Genomic DNA, 16,945 nt, shown 5'->3' on the forward strand with positions numbered 1-16,945 from the left:
TAGATCCCCAATTGGATATCTTTTATCATCAAATAAAACTTCTAGTCCTGGGATTGGGTTACATCTAATTGAGTTGTTGGCCAACATAGTCCCATGGGAATTCCCAAACAACCCAGGCTGTTGCCAAGACTATATAGACTGTTCTGTACAAACTGACTGCAAGGCTCCACTACTAAAGACAACACCTACACAACGTACTGAACATGGAGAAGTCGAGCTGATGCTTACATAGTGAATACTCCTATGTTCTAGCATCTGTGGTGCAGAAAGGTACCCTGCATGTTGCCTAAAGAGAAATGGAAGTAACGAGCCAGCTACAAAACCGTGGGTTGACAGTGATGTCCTGCCTGCGGGGTATGCTAGGGGGAATAATCAAACAACACCTGATGTATTAGAAGTCAGGGTTCTCTAGAGTCACAGAACTTATGAAGTACACATAAATATTCCATATGATAATGTACAGGTAGCTGTCCAGCTAATCCAACAAGGGCCAGCTGTGAATGGAAAGCCCATGAATCTAGTAGTTACCCAGTCCCACAGGCAAGAGTGTCTTAGCTGGCCTTTTGCCTCTGCTGGAATCATGAATAAGAGGCTCCAATGCCAGTGAAGGAAAGGTGTGCCAGCAAGGCAAGGGATGCAGGCAAACAGCAGGAGCTTCCTTCTCCTTCCCCTATATCATGCAGGCTTGCAGTAAAAGGTGTGGTCCAGGTTAAAGGTGCATCTTCCCACCGTGAGATCAGGGTCAAAAGTGTGAGTCTCCCTATATGAGAGGTCTGGACTAGAAGTGGATTCCTTCACTTTAAAACAAGCAAGCATAAAATCTCTCACAGGCATGCCCTCCACTTCTGGATTGTAGTTCATTCCAGATATAATCAAGCTAACAATCGAGAGCAGCTACCACGCTGGATTTGACTTAAGGCCCACTCTACGAGGTGGAACCCATACCCAACACTGCCTGGATGACCAAAAACCTGAGATTGGATAGTCTAGAGTCCCAAGCTAAATACTACTGGTCTGAAAATTGGGGGGGAGGGGGTGTAGCAATAACGTTATTCCTAATACATTTTGCTAAACTCACAGATCAGTGCCTTACTCAGCCATCATCACAGAAGCTGCCTTCTGCAGCAGATGGGAACAAATACAGAGACTCACGGCCAGACATTATGAAGAGAATCAAAGACCTTGGGCCACTCAGCCCTAAAAGGGATATCTCCATCCAAACCCTCCCCACAGGGCTCAGGGAAACCCACAGAAGAGGGTAAAAGCCAGAAGGGATAGATGACACCAAGAAAGCAAGGCCTTCTAAATCAACATTAGCAAAGCTGCAATGAACTCACAGAGGCTGAGGCAGTACGCACGGAGCCTTCACCTCCACCACACTGTAGTGGGTCCTCTGCATATACAGTACAGACTGCACTTTAGTGTTTTATGGGATCCCCAAGTATGAGAATGAGTGAGTCTCTGTTTCTTGTGCCTTCTCTTATTTCCTTCCATTTTATCCAATTCCAATGTATTGGTTTTTGTTTTGTCTTATTATATTTTACTATTATCCCTTAGAAGCCGATTTGTTTTCTAATGAGAGACAGGAAGGGAGTAGACTTGGATGAGAAGGGAAACTCTAATCAGGAGATATTGTGTGAGAAAAACAAAGTCTATTTTCAATGAGAGGAAGGGAAAAAAAAGTTAAGGTCATTGTCAGCTACATAGTAAGTTCAAGGGCTGTCTAGGCTAACTGAGACCCTATCTCAAAGGCCGAGGCAAGGAGCAGAGGGCAGTTAGATGGCTCAGAGGAGAAAGGCAGGCCCTAGCCACATCACCCTAGCAACTGAAAGTGCATCACAGGAACCCACACAAAGGTGGGAGGAAACAAGCTCCACAGTGTTGTCTCTGATCTCTACCCCAGTACAATGACACACAAGGCCTCTCCCATAATAGAAATAACATCGTACAAGGAAGAAAACATGTTTTATTTAACTGATTACAAGGAAAAAGTATTATCTTTATTTTTGTCTAATACCTGAAACTATTGAATAAATACACTGTTAGAAGTTGTCTCAAGCAAGAACATTACACAATCAAATTTTAAATTCCTATAATTATATACCAGAAAATGTATTTAAGAAAAGAGATTCGGGGGCTGGTGAGATGGCTCAGTGGTTAAGAGCGCCGACTGCTCTTCCAAAGGTCCTGAGTTCAAATCCCAGCAACCACATGGTGGCTCACAACCATCTGTAACAAAAATCTGACTCCCTCTTCTGGAGTGTCTGAAGACAGCTACAGTGTGCTTACATATAATAAATAAATAAATATAAAAAAAATATATATATAGAAAAAAAAGAAAGAAAAGAGATTCAGGGACTGGAGAGATGGCTCAGTGGTTAAGAGCACTGACGGCTCTTCCAGAGGTCCTGAGTTCAATTCCCAGTAACCACATGGTAGCTCACAACCATCTGTAATGGGATCTGATGCCCTCTTCTGGTGTGTCTGAAGACAGCTACAATGTATTCACATAAAATAAATTAATTAAAGAAAGAAAGAAAGAAAGAAAGAAAGGAAGAAAGAAGAGATTCAGGCTAAAGGTTGGGTAATACAATACCATGATAAAGTCTAGGGGCTGGAGAAATGGCTAAATGGCTAAGAGCACTTCCTTTTCTTACAAAAGATCTGGGTTCATTTCCCAGCACCTACATAGTGGCTCCTAACTGTCAGTAACTTCAGTTCCAGGGAGTTCAAGGGCCTCTTCTGGCTTTTGCAGGCACTATACATAAATAATGCACTTTAATATGTGCAGGCATACATGCATACACATAAAATAATAAGATATGTAAAAAAGTTACTAGAGAGATGGCCCAGCAGTTAAGAGCACTATTTTTCCAGAAGACCCAGGTTCAATTCCCAATACCCACATGGTGGCTCAAAATCAGTATAACTCTAGTTCCAGGGGATTCAATGCCCCCTGACCCAGTGCATCAATCACCAATAAACAAAATACACCACAGGCTTGCCACTGGCCAATCTGATGGCAGGGAGCATTGTCTCAACTGAAGTTCCCACTTCCTAGATGACTTCAGTTTTTGTCAAGTTGACATAAAACTAGCTACCATAACATGTACACATAAATACTTGCCAAGTGAATTCAGTGTCAATGTTACTCTAAAATGTTACCCTAAGTAACCAAGTAGAAAGATGCTGCAATGCATTTGCGTTGTTGATTGCTTAAACATCCACTGTTGACCAGTGACAAGGCTTCTGGGCACTAAGGAGCTTATTATCATATAACCACCTCCCATACAGTATGCTGTTTAAGGAACAGTGGTAGTACCGGGTGAGCACATCTAACCTGCAAAGTGGACAAAACTACCAGGACACACAGCTCTTCAGATACTGACACACTGACAGCTAGTGATGCCTTCTCTTGCATTTCTGGGTAGGATCACTAACTAGTCAACTCCAAGCAAGGAGAATATTCTAAAGGAGAATGCAAATCAAAGCAGGAAGTGGCAAGGCTGGAGAGATGGCTCAGTGGTTAAGAGCACTTGCTGCCTTCCCACAGGACCTGAGTTTGGTTCCTAGTACCTATACATATCGCATGGCTCACAAGTATCTGTAACTTCAGCTCCAGGAAGCCTCTGGCCTCCCTGGGTACCTACACTCCTAAACACATTCTTACATATAATTAAAAATAATAAAAATATATATTTAAAAAATAGCATTTAAAAGTAAATATTTAGTCTCTTCTAATATTTGTGCAATAAAGTATTAAACATTTGTACTAACTATAAGATTAGATTCTAGTAAGTTCCAAACTCACTCCATTCTCTTCTGAAAAGATCTTAAAAGAGAAACAAGAGGTGTAATTCTTGAACTGTCCTGTAAATGCCAGATATTAAGAGAAAAAAATTTTACTTTATTAATCTGATGAGAAGGATAAAAATGACAGAAAACAATGACTGCTCTGTCACTGACACTATCCCGGCCTATCCTGCTTCAGCACTTAGCCGTCCTGCCTGTGCTGCTGGCTGCTACTGCCATCTAGCAGCAGATTCAACAATAAGAGAATGCAGGGCTTACTCAGGATCTGTGGCCTGGCCTCCAGACAACATAGTCAGAGTAACAGGTGTTTCTGATGCGGACTTTGACAACCAAAATTGAACTGAATTTTCCTCAGGAGTTTCTCTCTCCATGGGCAATATAAATTATTTCCATGTGGGCCTCTAGACTTTTTTTTTTTAACCTCAATTCTAATCTCTCTTTAAAATTCCAACTCTATTACTCTAGAGCAGTGGTTCTCAACGTATGGGCTATGACCCCTTTGGGGTCATATATAAGATATTCTGCATATCATAGATTATATTAATGTAGCAAAATTACACTTATGAAGTAGCAGTGAAAACAGTTTTATGGTTGAGGTCACCGAAACATGAGGGACTGTATTAAAGAGTTGCAGCCTTGGGACGCTTAGGAACACTGCACTAGAGTCTGCTTAAATCCCCACACACATTTGTATGTGCTACCAAATTTTCAAATATATCCAAAATGGACTCTCCTATGGTTTGTCTCTAGTAACTTTAAATCCTATACATCCAGGCTCAAATTCCAATCACCTCTGATGAAGGAGAAGAGGAAACTAGTTCATGTCAATATTTACCTGTTACCATCCTCTCATCTGCAGCAACCTTACTCTAACACACAGGAAGGACAGGAAATTCTTCAGCTAGACCAGTGGCTCTCAACCCACCTAACGCTGCTGTGAGTCCCCAACCTAGAGCTCGCTCTGTAGACCAGGCCTGCCTTTAACTCACAGATACCCTCCTGCGTCTGCCTCCCAAATGTGAAGATTAAAGGCATGAGTCATCACATCTGGCTAACAAAGTGTTTAATAATGACAAATATCATGATATGTCTTTTTGTTGTTTCTGTATGAACTACAAGTAGTAAATAGAAGTTTATACTTACAAATGACTGTACTTTATACCTATCAACATTACAGGCAAAATGTGTCACTCAATAAAGTATTTTTCCAACAAGAATTACAAAAAAGATTGCTATTCTTTCCCAAGAATTCCACCTCCTTTTAAGTCACCCATCTCCTACCCTTGCTTCAAGATTCACTTCAAAATCTACTGGCTACATAAAGTTCCTATTAATCATGCACAAAGTGAATTTTAACTTCCTCTAAATACCAATATATTATATATTCATGCATTAATAATTGTATGCCAAGTAACTACAAGTGTTATTTGTATTTTACACGTTTTAAATTGTTTCTGCCTACGAAAGAATTAGAAACACATTTCTCAATCCTTTCTTGTTTGTTTACAAGGCAGCGTCTCACTATGCAGCTCTGGCCGGTCTGTTACTCGCTATGTGTTTGTTGGCAAGCCTTGAACTCACAGCAATCTTCCTGCCTCGGCCTCCACCTCCTAAGAGGATTACAAGTGTGTGTCACTACATCTGACTTGCAATCTTTTTGTATCAATCATTCTATCAATCTGCAGCTAAGAAACACTACTTTCTCAGTAGAGGAAAACAAAGAGACAAAGAATTATTCACATATATGTAAAACAAAGGCAGATTTAACAGGAAGACCACAAAACCACCCTAAAGTCTCAGGAAAACAATTTAACTCCCCTCCCACCATTGGTTTTTTTTTTTTTTTTTTTTTAAGAAAGTAGGTTTCTGCACAAGAATAAAAACTATAAAGTAACCATATTGATAAAGCATCCATAATCCCAGCTGTGAGGCGTCAGTTCACGGCAGCCTTCATTCCCTTACAACTCCATGCCTTAGTTAGGGTCCTATTGTGATGAAAACCATGACGGGGCAACTTACGAAGGACAGGGCTTATCTGGGCTACACTTCTGTATCACTGTTCATCAACAAGGGAAGTCAGGACAGGAACTCAAAGAGCGCTGGAGCCTGGCTAATAAAGCTGAAGCAGAGGCCATGGAGGGTGTTCCTTTCTAGCTTGTTCCTCCTGGCTTGTTCAGCCTGCTTTCGGAGGACTGGATCCTCCCACATCAATCACTAACCTAGAAAATGCCCTCTAGGCTTGCCTACAGCCCACTCTTTTTCTTTTTCTTTTCTTTTTTTTTTTTTTTTTTTTTTTTTTTTGGTTTTTCGAGACAGGGTTTCTCTGTATCGCCCTGGCTGTCCTGGAACTCACTTTGTAGACCAGGCTGGCCTCGAACTCTGAAATCCGCCTGCCTCTGCCTCCCGAGTGCTGGGAGACGTTTCCTCAGTTGAGTCTCCTTCCTCTCCCTGACTCCAGCTTTTTACAGCTTGACATAAATGAGCCAGCACACTCCAGGAAGGCAGGATCGAGGAAGCTAAGGGATTGGTCAGATTTCAATATTACACGTTTATCTTCAGAGAGCATTCAATAAACAAAAATGTATTCTCTAGCTACTTCAAGAAACTCAACAAGTATTCAAAATGCTTTTATTTTACAAAAAAAAAAGGATAATCTTAGATTTCCAGAATGCAGTAAGTACTTTATGACATTATATTTTTCGTAAAACACAAACCTACACATTAATCATTTAAGATTAAAAATAGCCCAATGATTCATAAATTGCATTACTTGAGAATGGCTCAGAGGACCGTGATAGTCTCAAGTTCCTTTCTTAGTTCTCAATTAAGACTCAAAAATACTTTGCAATCTTAAAGAGAAACTTTAGAATAACTTCAAAAAATAATTCAGTGCTACATTAAGCCTCGAAGCATCACAGGTGGGGGAAAACGTGAAATAAAATAATCTCAACCTTTCTTTTCTTTCTTCCTGACTGGAAAGCAGATTCCTGCTATGCATGCCGACAGCTTTAGGTCTGACTAACACAGGTCTAAGGTTGCAAGGAGAAAGAGGAGGGTTTCAGAGAAATCATAGCCAAGATACAATAACCCACAGCAACCGGGAAGTACAAACATGGCCGAGGGAGAGACATTCATTTCGGTGGTGTAGTGGCTATAACAGGTTCTCAAACTCCTGGAAATAACCCGCATTAAATTCAGACATGAAATCTGAGGTGGATCTAGTCGTGAGGAGTCATCAGGAGGGGGACAAGAGAGGACACAGGAGGAAGTGATATATGGCTAAGCTATGTATATGAAAATGTCATAAACCCACCAACTAAACTTAATATATGCTCACAAAAATATATTAACACAGAAGGAAATGAAGGCACATCCAAGAGCTCACATGCATGAGCTGAATCAGCAGAAACACAGATAACAGGAGCTGGCTTTAAGGGAAAACAGCTGTATAGGACTTACCCTTGCTAACTTTTGCTGGGAGCTGAGGGGGAAGGGCGAGGATGAGGACTCCACCACAATGACAGGTGAGGACACCACCACAATGACAATGGCACAACTAGCAGCAATCCCTGGACCCTGGTATTTTAAAATTCCCACTCACAGCTATTTATTGGTTCTTTTGGGCGCATCGGTGATGTAACATGCCCTGAGTTCTTGCCATACTCCACGTGCAGTTCTAAATATCTTTTATACATCAGACCTTGTTCAACCTTCTGGGAAGTCCTAAAAGGTGAGTACGTTTGCAGTGTGAGCTTTTATTGCTATTTCTTTTCTTTGATCATTTATTTTTCTGTCTTCTGAGACAGGATCACTACAGGCTGCCTCAAACCTACAGTGATCCTCTCACCTCAGCCACTCAAGTTCTTGGATTACAGGTGTGCACTAGCACATCTGGGCGTCATATCTGCTGCTCCCAGTTTATAGTCAAGTGAGGCCGAACAGGCTTGCACACTTTTCTGCCATCGCAGGGGCTTAGGTGTAGGAGGACCACCATAGTTAAAGGCTTGCCTGAGTATGCTCAGTACCAACCTGGGCAACTTTCTGATACCCTGTCCCATACCCTATGTATGAAAAATCGAAAAATTAAAAGGGGCTAGGAATATAGCTCAATGACAAAAACTCACCAAAAAAAAAATAATAATAATAATCACAAAGTCCTGGGTTCTAATCCGGAGGGGCTGGGGCGGGGCATTCAACCACAAACGCAAAGATTCGAACAGAAGTGTGATTCTAAGGAGTAACCACCCCTATGCTTCTCCCCTACTCTCCCGTTAGCTACTGGAGTCTGAGCTTAGGCAGAGCCTATACAACGGTCTCTCTACAGTCCCTGATGTCCTGAAACTCACTATGTAGGCAGGGCTGACCTCACACTCATCCACTGCCTCTGCCTCCAGAGTACTGTGATTAAAAATGTGTGCCCCATGCCCCACAAGGCCTAAACTCTTTTTTTTTTTGTTTTTTTCAAGACAGAGTTTCTCTGTATAGCCCTGGCTGTCCTGGAACTCACTCTGTAGACCAGGCTGGCCTCGAACTCAGAAATCCGCCTGCCTCTGCCTCCCGAGTGCTGGGATCAAAGGTGTGCGCCACCACGCCTGGCAGGCCTAAACTCTTAAAACACTTCTAATAGTGTCTTTCAAATAGTAAGGAATATATTTTACTTAATTTTTATATGCCTCAGAAAATCATACATATAGTTAAAAAAAAAAAGTAACTTTAGTAACCGTAGCTAAACTGCAATGAAATACTATTTTATGACTACCTAATCCAAACTAGCAGCTGGTACTGATCATCTTGTGATCAAATTAGAATACTGTCCTAGTGACAGCGTGAATGGATAGAACTGTTTTGATCAACAGTTTGCAACACCTTGGAAACAAAACACTCTACAGGTCGGCTATCTGTGAACTATACTCTCGGTAACTCAGCACTTACAGCTTGGTGAAGACATGTATTTTACAAAGCGTTTGAAAACGTCCATTCAAAAGCTAGGTATATAGATACACATCTTTAAACCCAGTACTCAGAGTTCTGAGCTCTGAGTTAGAGGTCAACCTGGGCTACATAGTGAGTTCCAGGAGAGTCATGGGGGTCATTCAAATATAAAGTGATACTAAGCATTTTATTTATATTCACTGAAATTAATCAGCATAATTCCAACAACCAAACATCCTACTGTTAAAATATATAAAGAATATACTTTAGAAGCCGTCATACTAAATATAAAAATTTTTAATGTGATGAAAGTATCAATGACAGAACTAGTGTAAACTGTGGTTACCTGCAGTAATGGAGACATTTCTAAGTAGCACACATCTTTTTTTTTTTTTCCAAAGAATTATTTATTTTATGTCTATGAGTAGTACATTGTAACTGACTTCAGACACACCAGAAGAGGGCATCGGGTCCCATTACAGATGGTTGGGAGTCACCATGTGGTTGCTGGGAATTGAACTCAGGACCTCTGGAAGAGCAGTCAGTGCTCTTAACTGCTGAGGCATCTCTCCAGTCCCAGGTAGCACACATCTTTAATCCCAGGACTTGGGAGGCAGTAGCAGGCAGATCTCTTTGAGTTCAAGGCCAACCCGGTCTACAAAGAGAGTTCAGGGACAGCCCGGGGGGTGGGGGGAGGAGAGACAGAGACAGAGAGAGACAGAGAGAGAGACAGACAGACAGAGAGACAGAGAGAAACAGCTCAGTGAGTGAGTAAAGGCGCTTGCCATCAAGCCTGGTAACCTTTGTTCCATCCCTAGAACGCATTTGGTAGAAGGAAAAACAATGCCTTCAAGCTGTCCCCTGACACACAAACTAAAATATAAAAGAAAGAAAATTAAATACCAGCCAGCATGTGAAGTATTCTCTTCTAGATACTTATGTCACATTAATAATTAATACCATCAAGTAAGTCAAGGGGAGGAATTTTATTCAATTAACAGTGTTTGTCAAAGTACAGGTTTCAGCCCTTCAAATATTCACCACAAATAAGAGGTGCTTACTGCTATTCAATTTCACAGCTGGGGAAACTGAAGCATAAACAGAGCAGTTAAAAATAAACAGAAGAGGGCTGGTGAGATGGCTCAGCCAGTAAGAGCACTGACTACTCTTCTGAAGGTCCTGAGTTCAAATCCCAGCAACCACATGGTGTCTCACAACCACCCGTAAAGAGACCTGACACCTTCTTCTGGCATATCTGAAGACAGCTACAATGTACTTATGTATAATAATAAATAAATCTTTGGGCGGGAGTGAGCTGGGACTGAGCAAGCGGGGTTGACTGGAGCGAGCAGAGGTCCTAAATTCAATACCCAAAAACCACATGAAGGCTCACAACCATCTGTACAGCTACAGTGTACTCGCCTGCATAAAAAGATAGTGATGACTCGGGAATAAGCAGAGCAATCTCACTAAAATCCTGTGTTCTTAACCACTACCTCTGCTCTCATTCAAGAAACGGTAAGTCCTTTTTTATTTTGTTTTATTTTTTGTTTATTTTGAAACAGCGTCTCACTATGCAGCCCTGGCTAGTCTGGATTCACTGAGTACGTACATCAGGCTAACCCTGCAGTCCACGGTTCTCTCTCCTCTGCCTCTGGAGTCCTGAGGTGAGACATATGCATGACTACACCCAGCCATAAACTTCTTATTAGAAGGGACAGCAAGGAGTTGGAGATGTAGCTCAGTGCAAAAAATCACTTTTCAAGTATTGGGGGGGGGGCAGTATTCCATCATCAGCACACCTATAAAGACAACGAAGAAGATTGTGGGTACAATCTTGAGCAACACAAGAGTGAGAGAGAGTATGAGAGAGAGAGAGAGAGCTCACACTGAAGCAGAAGGAAAACAAATTTGAAGCCACCCAGGACTAAAGTTTGTCAGATAAATAAACATCAAATAGAGACTGTAGCCATAATTATGTCAATTGTGTACTCAGTCCTTGAAGACAAGTGTTTTTCCCTCCTTCCCTTTACCTAGCATTTTAAACCCTAAAAACCTATTAAAACGTTAAGTACTAAATTATTTTCTCAAACTTATAGAAAGAGGAACACCCAGTGACTTCCAGAAAACATCCAGAGTATGTAGTACTGCTCCCTTACCCTTTAATTCTGGGCATCATTTACCCAGAAGCATGGAAGGTGGCGTGATGCGTAACTTCAAAGAACGTAAGGTTCCCAACCACACTAGGCCAAGGCCGACTGCAGCGTTCTAGCCAGAGAGGAAAAGGGAAAGGGCTCCTGGCTGAACACCGTCTGCTCAGTAGAGCCTTCCTGCCCAGGGTCCCTCCACTTCGCCCTCCCTCCCTTTACTTCAGGGACTCTGCATAACAGTGCATGCCTGTTATCCCAGCACTCCAGAGGCTGAGGCAAAAGCCATAGTTCAAGGATAGCTTGGGCGACATAGTAAAACAATGTTTCAAGGTGAGAGAAAATAGGAGCTTGAGGATATAGCAGTTTGGTAGAGCGTTCCCCTAGCGTGTACAAAGTCCTGGGTTCATTACCCAGCACCTCATAAAACCTGGCGTGGCTGATGAATGCCTGTAAACCCAGCAGGTCATCCTTGGCTACAGAGTAAATTTAAAACTGAGGGAAAAAAGCAAAAAGGGCCAAGTGATGCTGGCCCACACATTTAATCCCAGCACTCCTGGCACCCAGCCTGGAGATTCCAGAAGAAAAAAAAAAAAAAAAAAAAAAGAGGGCTACAAAGAAAAACCCAGTCTTGGAAAAAAAAAGGGGGGGGGCGTGGGGGGGGAGTGTCGAGACAGACAGAGAGACAAAAGGTACACAGGGATGCACAATCCAACCAGCCTTGATGACACAGGCCTACATGAGACACTGTGTCAAAAATAAATAGTTTAATATTAACATTCTCTTCTGTTTATTATGTCACATTAACAATTAATAACATTGAATAAAGTTAATGAGAAAAACTGAAGAGACTGATTAAACCACTGGCTTGTCAGCGCTAAAAGAAACAGGGACTAATGGCTAACTGTGGCGCCTATTAACATACCAAAGGGCATGCTAGCCTCTAGGTTCCCTCAACAAGGCTGGCTCACAATGCAGCCGGTTCTGCTGGGATTAAACTGGGATTAAACGTAAAAGACTGTGCCAGGCACAAAGGAGACTTTAGAGGATTAAGAAACTAAGGACTCTCTGAGTTATAAATAGCAGGCTAGAAGGGGCTAGTCGACCACCAGCACAACAGATCATTAGCTAGGCACACAACCTGGTTAGTTATCCGTAGCTATACCATAGACTTCTAGCTAATAGAATGTAAAAGAAAATAATCTAGGCCAATTCCAGGCCTGACCCTCAGAAACTTCTCTCACACGTATGTCTCCCGGTCCTTTCCCCCTCCTAATCAAACCAAACAAACACCAATCTTTATTAAGTTTTTATATGATGATTGCCTAACTGGAGCTGGGGTTTCATACACTTACTCCAATGTATCTATATTAGTACTTAGCAAACCAACACACCTGTCTCCCCAAAACTATGAATTTGAGCAAGAGAATGTCTTTGGGCTGGAGAGATGCCTTGGCAGTTAAGAGCACTGGCTGCTCTTTCCAGTAGGTCCTGAGTTCAATTTCCAGCAACCACATGGTGGCTCACAACCATCTGTAATGGGATCTGATGTCTTCTTCTGGTGTGTCTGAAGACAGCAACAGTGCGCTCATATACATAATAAATTAATAACAAAAAGGTAATGACTTTGAGTGAGGATAGGGTAAACTCTGAGGTCATTAGAGCTGCTGGGTTTTGCACAGAACAGAAAAGGAACCCAGTTCTCCATAAAGCCTACCAAATATCTCGGAAGCAACAGGACTCCGAGATTTGAAGGGGTTGGGTTTTGTTATTGTTGTCTTGACACTGGGTCTCATGTAGCTCAGGCTGCCCTCAAACTCACCATGTAGCTAAGGCTAGACTTTGGATTCTGTCTACAACTTCTAGTTTCCCTCCTACCCTCAAACTTGGCCTTCTCCATGCAATACACTGTTGCTCCCAAGTGATTTGGCTGTCTGAAAGGCTGGTTTCCTTATCATAAATTCCCATCACCTAAGATCATGCTACGGAAAGTGAGGGATAGGTACAAACCTATGACTACAGTAAACTGGGAAAGAAGCCTCAGAATAGCAAACTCTCCCAAGAACACTAGTGTTATGATCTCATAAATAATTCAAAATGGCATCGATCAAAACCATCATGAACTGCAAGTCACATGAATTCTTAAGATGACACCTTTCTGAGTGATTAATTCTAATTTTACAGCAAAGGATTATTCAGTTACCTCTGAAGTTTGAGAGATGTTCAGGTCTTTCATAGCAGTTTGAAGGTCTACCTTACCAGTTACCTTACGTAAGCTTTTTCCTCTTAAAGTCCCCACTACAGATGCTGCTATGCCACAGGGTATTTTTACCCTTCAGAGTCTTTGCGGAGGGCTGAGTAATGACTCCCAAAGACACATAAGTCCTACCTAATCCCTAGAACACATCAGGACTTCTCGTTCTGACAAAAAAAAAAAAAAAAAAAAAAAAGGCTTCACATTTCTAACTAAGCATAATGGAAAAAATAAAATGGACTATCTGGGAAGGCTCTACATATCACAAGTTTCCTCAGAGGGGAGGGAGGCAGGGAGTGGAGACCTGGCTGGAGGAGGAGGAGGCAGATGGTAGTGGAAGCAGCCATTACTGACTGCTACAAGAGGAAGGTGCTACAAGCAGGGTTCATCTGTAATCCCAGCACCTGGAAACTTAATAGAGAAAGGTTACCATGCATTCAAGGCCAGCAGGGGCTAGAGCGGGAAACCATCTCTAAGAGGTAAAAAGAGCCACAGCCTAACCAATATAGAAGCTCAAAAAGGCTAGAAAACACAGCTTCCCCAAGAGCACCAAGAAGTTCAGGAGGCCTTTGATACCTTGACATTAGCCCAGTCACAAATTTTAGTTGAAAGATGATACATTCGTGTTGCTCATTTACCTATGTGCGCATGTCTGCAAGTGCCTGTGTGCTGGTGCCTGCAGAGGCCAGAAGCAGCTCCAGCTCCTCTGGAGCTGAAATGAATGAGCCTTGTGAGCTGCTCACTGTGGATGCTGGAGATGGAGCCTGGGTCCTCTGCAAGAGCAGGGAGCTTTTACAGGTCAGGAGACAGCCCAGGTCTCTCTCTGTAGCCTTGGCTGTTCCAGAACTCACTAGGTAGAACTCACTGGCCTTGAACTCAAGAGATCTGCCAGCCTCTGCCTCCAGCATGCTGGGATTAAAGGCATAGACCACCATACCCTGTACAGAAACCATTCCTAGTCCCTGAGCCATCTCTTCAGTGCCACATGCATTCAGTCGTAAGTCACTACATCTGTAGTAATTTGTTATAGCAGCCATCTGAATCTGAGACTAATAAACCCTTTCAAAACTTTAGTAATATTCAGCTATGATGGCTTATAATCCTAGCATTTGTGAAGCTGAGGCACTGGTTTTGAGGCCAACCTAAGGTAAATGGTGAATTCAGGACAGCCTGGGGTATTGTGCAAGAGCCTGTTTCAAAAACAACAGGGCCAGTGGGAGTGCTCATCTGACCTAAAATTGATTCCCTGGACCTACAAGGGGGAAGTAAAGAGCAAATTCCAAGTTGTCCTCTGACCTCCACAGTTGCAGTGCCATGTCTGTCTGTCTCTGTCTCTGTCTCTGTCTCTCTCTCTCTCTCTCTCTCACACACACACACACACACACACACACAATGTAATAAAATATTCAAAGACAGAAAGCTTAGCAGTGAACTGTATATATTCCAACTAATACATTTGAGCTTGAGTCCAGACTAAAGTACAATGAGACTGTGAGGTTTTCTTCTTTTCTCCACTTGATTGTCTTTTGTTTTAGAGAGACCACTGAAAATGTAGAAATGTAGGGTTTCTGTTTTGTTTGTTCTTTTAGCATAAGAGTGGGAAAGAAAAAAAAAAAAAACCATAACAACAAAAAGCTAACCCCAGCACTCGGGAGGCAGAGGCAGGTGGATTTCTGAGTTCAAGGCCACCCTGGTCTACAAAGTGAGTTCCAGGACAGCCAGGGCTATACAGAGATACCCTGTCTCAAAAAACAAAACAAAAAAACAACAAAAAGCAATGTCTTAAGCTGGATGTGAGACACTGGCCTTTAACCCCAACATGCAGGAGGCAGAGGCAGGTGGATCTGTGAGTTCAAAGCTAGCCTAAATTCTAGGTCAGCCAAAGCTACATAGGTTGAAGCCCTGCCTCAAAAACAACAAGAAAGATACACACATACACACACACAAAACACACAATGTTTTCAGTTCTATTTATAATAAATAGAAGGTGCAGTTCGGTTGATGTGAAAGCCTATAATTCCAGCACTTGAGAGAACACCAAGTTCTCTAAGTTTAAGGCTAGCCTAGTTTACAAAGTGAGCTCTAGGACCACCAGAACCTCACAGAAACCCTGACTCCAAAACCCCAAACCAACCAACCAACCCAAACCAACCAACCCTGAAAGTTGCAGAAAACAGTCAAGATTTTAAACAAAGGTGGACACGAAAGAAACCTCAACAGTCACAGGGGCTGACTTACTTTTGCCCTGTTCTATAAAATCTAAGGTAAAAAGACGAGCTAGACACTTCTCACTTCTGCTCTCTAGATAGTACTGTCCTGACCCCAAGATAGGCGGGTAAGTAGTCAACACAGAGGTATCTCACACTTACATTGTTAACTAGGCTGCATGATTTTGTGGTCTTTAAACAAGAAGCAGAAACAGGTATGGTTGATACCAATAACATAGACTATAAGTCCACATCTTCACTGAATTATCACAACACTGAGAAGCAATTTGGCACGGACCATGCACTTTTTAACAACCTGATGATTGCAAAGCAAAGTTAGGAAGTAGACCTTTAGACTGATGCCTTCCTACCAGTTCATCTTACTTGGATAATAACCAATTAACTGGTTTCCTGGTACACTGTTTAGGATTTTAAAATAATTTCTTTTTTCTTTCCTTTTCTTTTTTTGTTTTTTCAAGACAGGGTTTCTCTGTGTAGCCCTGGCTGTTCTGGAACTCACTCTGTAGACCAGGCTGGCCTCGAACTCAGAAATCCGCCTGCCTCTGCCTCCCAAGTGCTGGGATCAAAGGCGTGTGCCACCACTGCCCGGCTTTAAAACAATTTCAAGTTAGGAAAGAAAACAGGAGCGTTTTACTAGTTGTACTATCTTTAATTTTACATTTGTGGAAGCTGAATTCCCTCAATTTAAGTTGTCAGAGTTAGCCTAAATGAGACATTTCACAAAAATAAGATGCTGCCAGCACTGCCTCTTGGGTGGTTTTCGTTGTGAATTAGGTTTGTGTGTGTGTGTGTGTGTGTGCATGACAAAGTTTTCCCAAGAAGCACTGGTTAGCTGGAAACTCAAAGAGATCCTCTTGCCTCTACCTCCCTCCCAGTCAGTACTGGGATCCCCGGTGTGCTTCACCACACCCGACCAGCACCTAGCTCGGTGGACAGCTGTGTGGCCTAGATGACACCACACACGTAAGGAACTTAGCCTAGTAGCCTGCATCACAGCACATACTGTACGACTTGGCTCCGCGTACCAAATGAAAAAATCTGCTTTTTGATGTGGAAAAAGGCCGGAGCCAGGAGGTGGGTGTGGGATGAGTGAGAGGAAGGGCAGGCAAGAGCGAGCAGGGACCTACCCACCCTTCCTCGAAACTGAAGCAGAGACCTTCGGGTGGCATGGACCCCACATCCTGGCATACAGAGACCCACGCGGTCCCTGCGCATGCACGTGCTCCCTCTCACACCACCCGCTCCCCTTCTGCGCTCCCCGCCCAGGGCTCTCCACGCGCGTGCCACCCAGTGGCCGCCGGTCGAGAGAGCTGCCCGCCCTGCCCAGCAGAAAGTACCTCCGCAGCAAACCCCACACTGGAGCTGGAGAAAACGCACGCTCTGCCCACGGCCGGCTGGAACTCCGCCCTCCGGCTCTGATTGGGTAAAAATATAGAGGAAGCTGAAGCGGATTGGTCCATAGCACAGAGGCCGGACCATAACCAGCGGGCTCTTCTGAAGCGGGAGCCGCGCGCCTTTGCTTGCTACCTTCCGATTGGACGAGGGCAGAAGGTCTGCGCATGCGTAACTCG

General features: G+C 42.9%; 1 protein-coding gene across 1 annotated transcript in view; it reads right to left on the reverse strand.

Moving 5' to 3' along the window:
- Wdr89 (WD repeat domain 89) overlaps nt 1-16,777 on the reverse strand; it is a 38,944-nt gene extending 22,167 nt beyond the window's left edge. The window contains exon 1 of the mRNA NM_028203.1: nt 16,712-16,777. The gene's annotated coding sequence lies outside the window, so the exon portion shown is untranslated. The remainder of the gene's footprint in view (nt 1-16,711) is intronic.
- Between the last annotated feature and the right edge of the window lie 168 nt (nt 16,778-16,945).

This window comes from Mus musculus, chromosome 12 (genome assembly GCF_000001635.26).
Source record: "Mus musculus strain C57BL/6J chromosome 12, GRCm38.p6 C57BL/6J".
Classification (NCBI taxonomy): domain Eukaryota; kingdom Metazoa; phylum Chordata; class Mammalia; order Rodentia; family Muridae; genus Mus; species Mus musculus.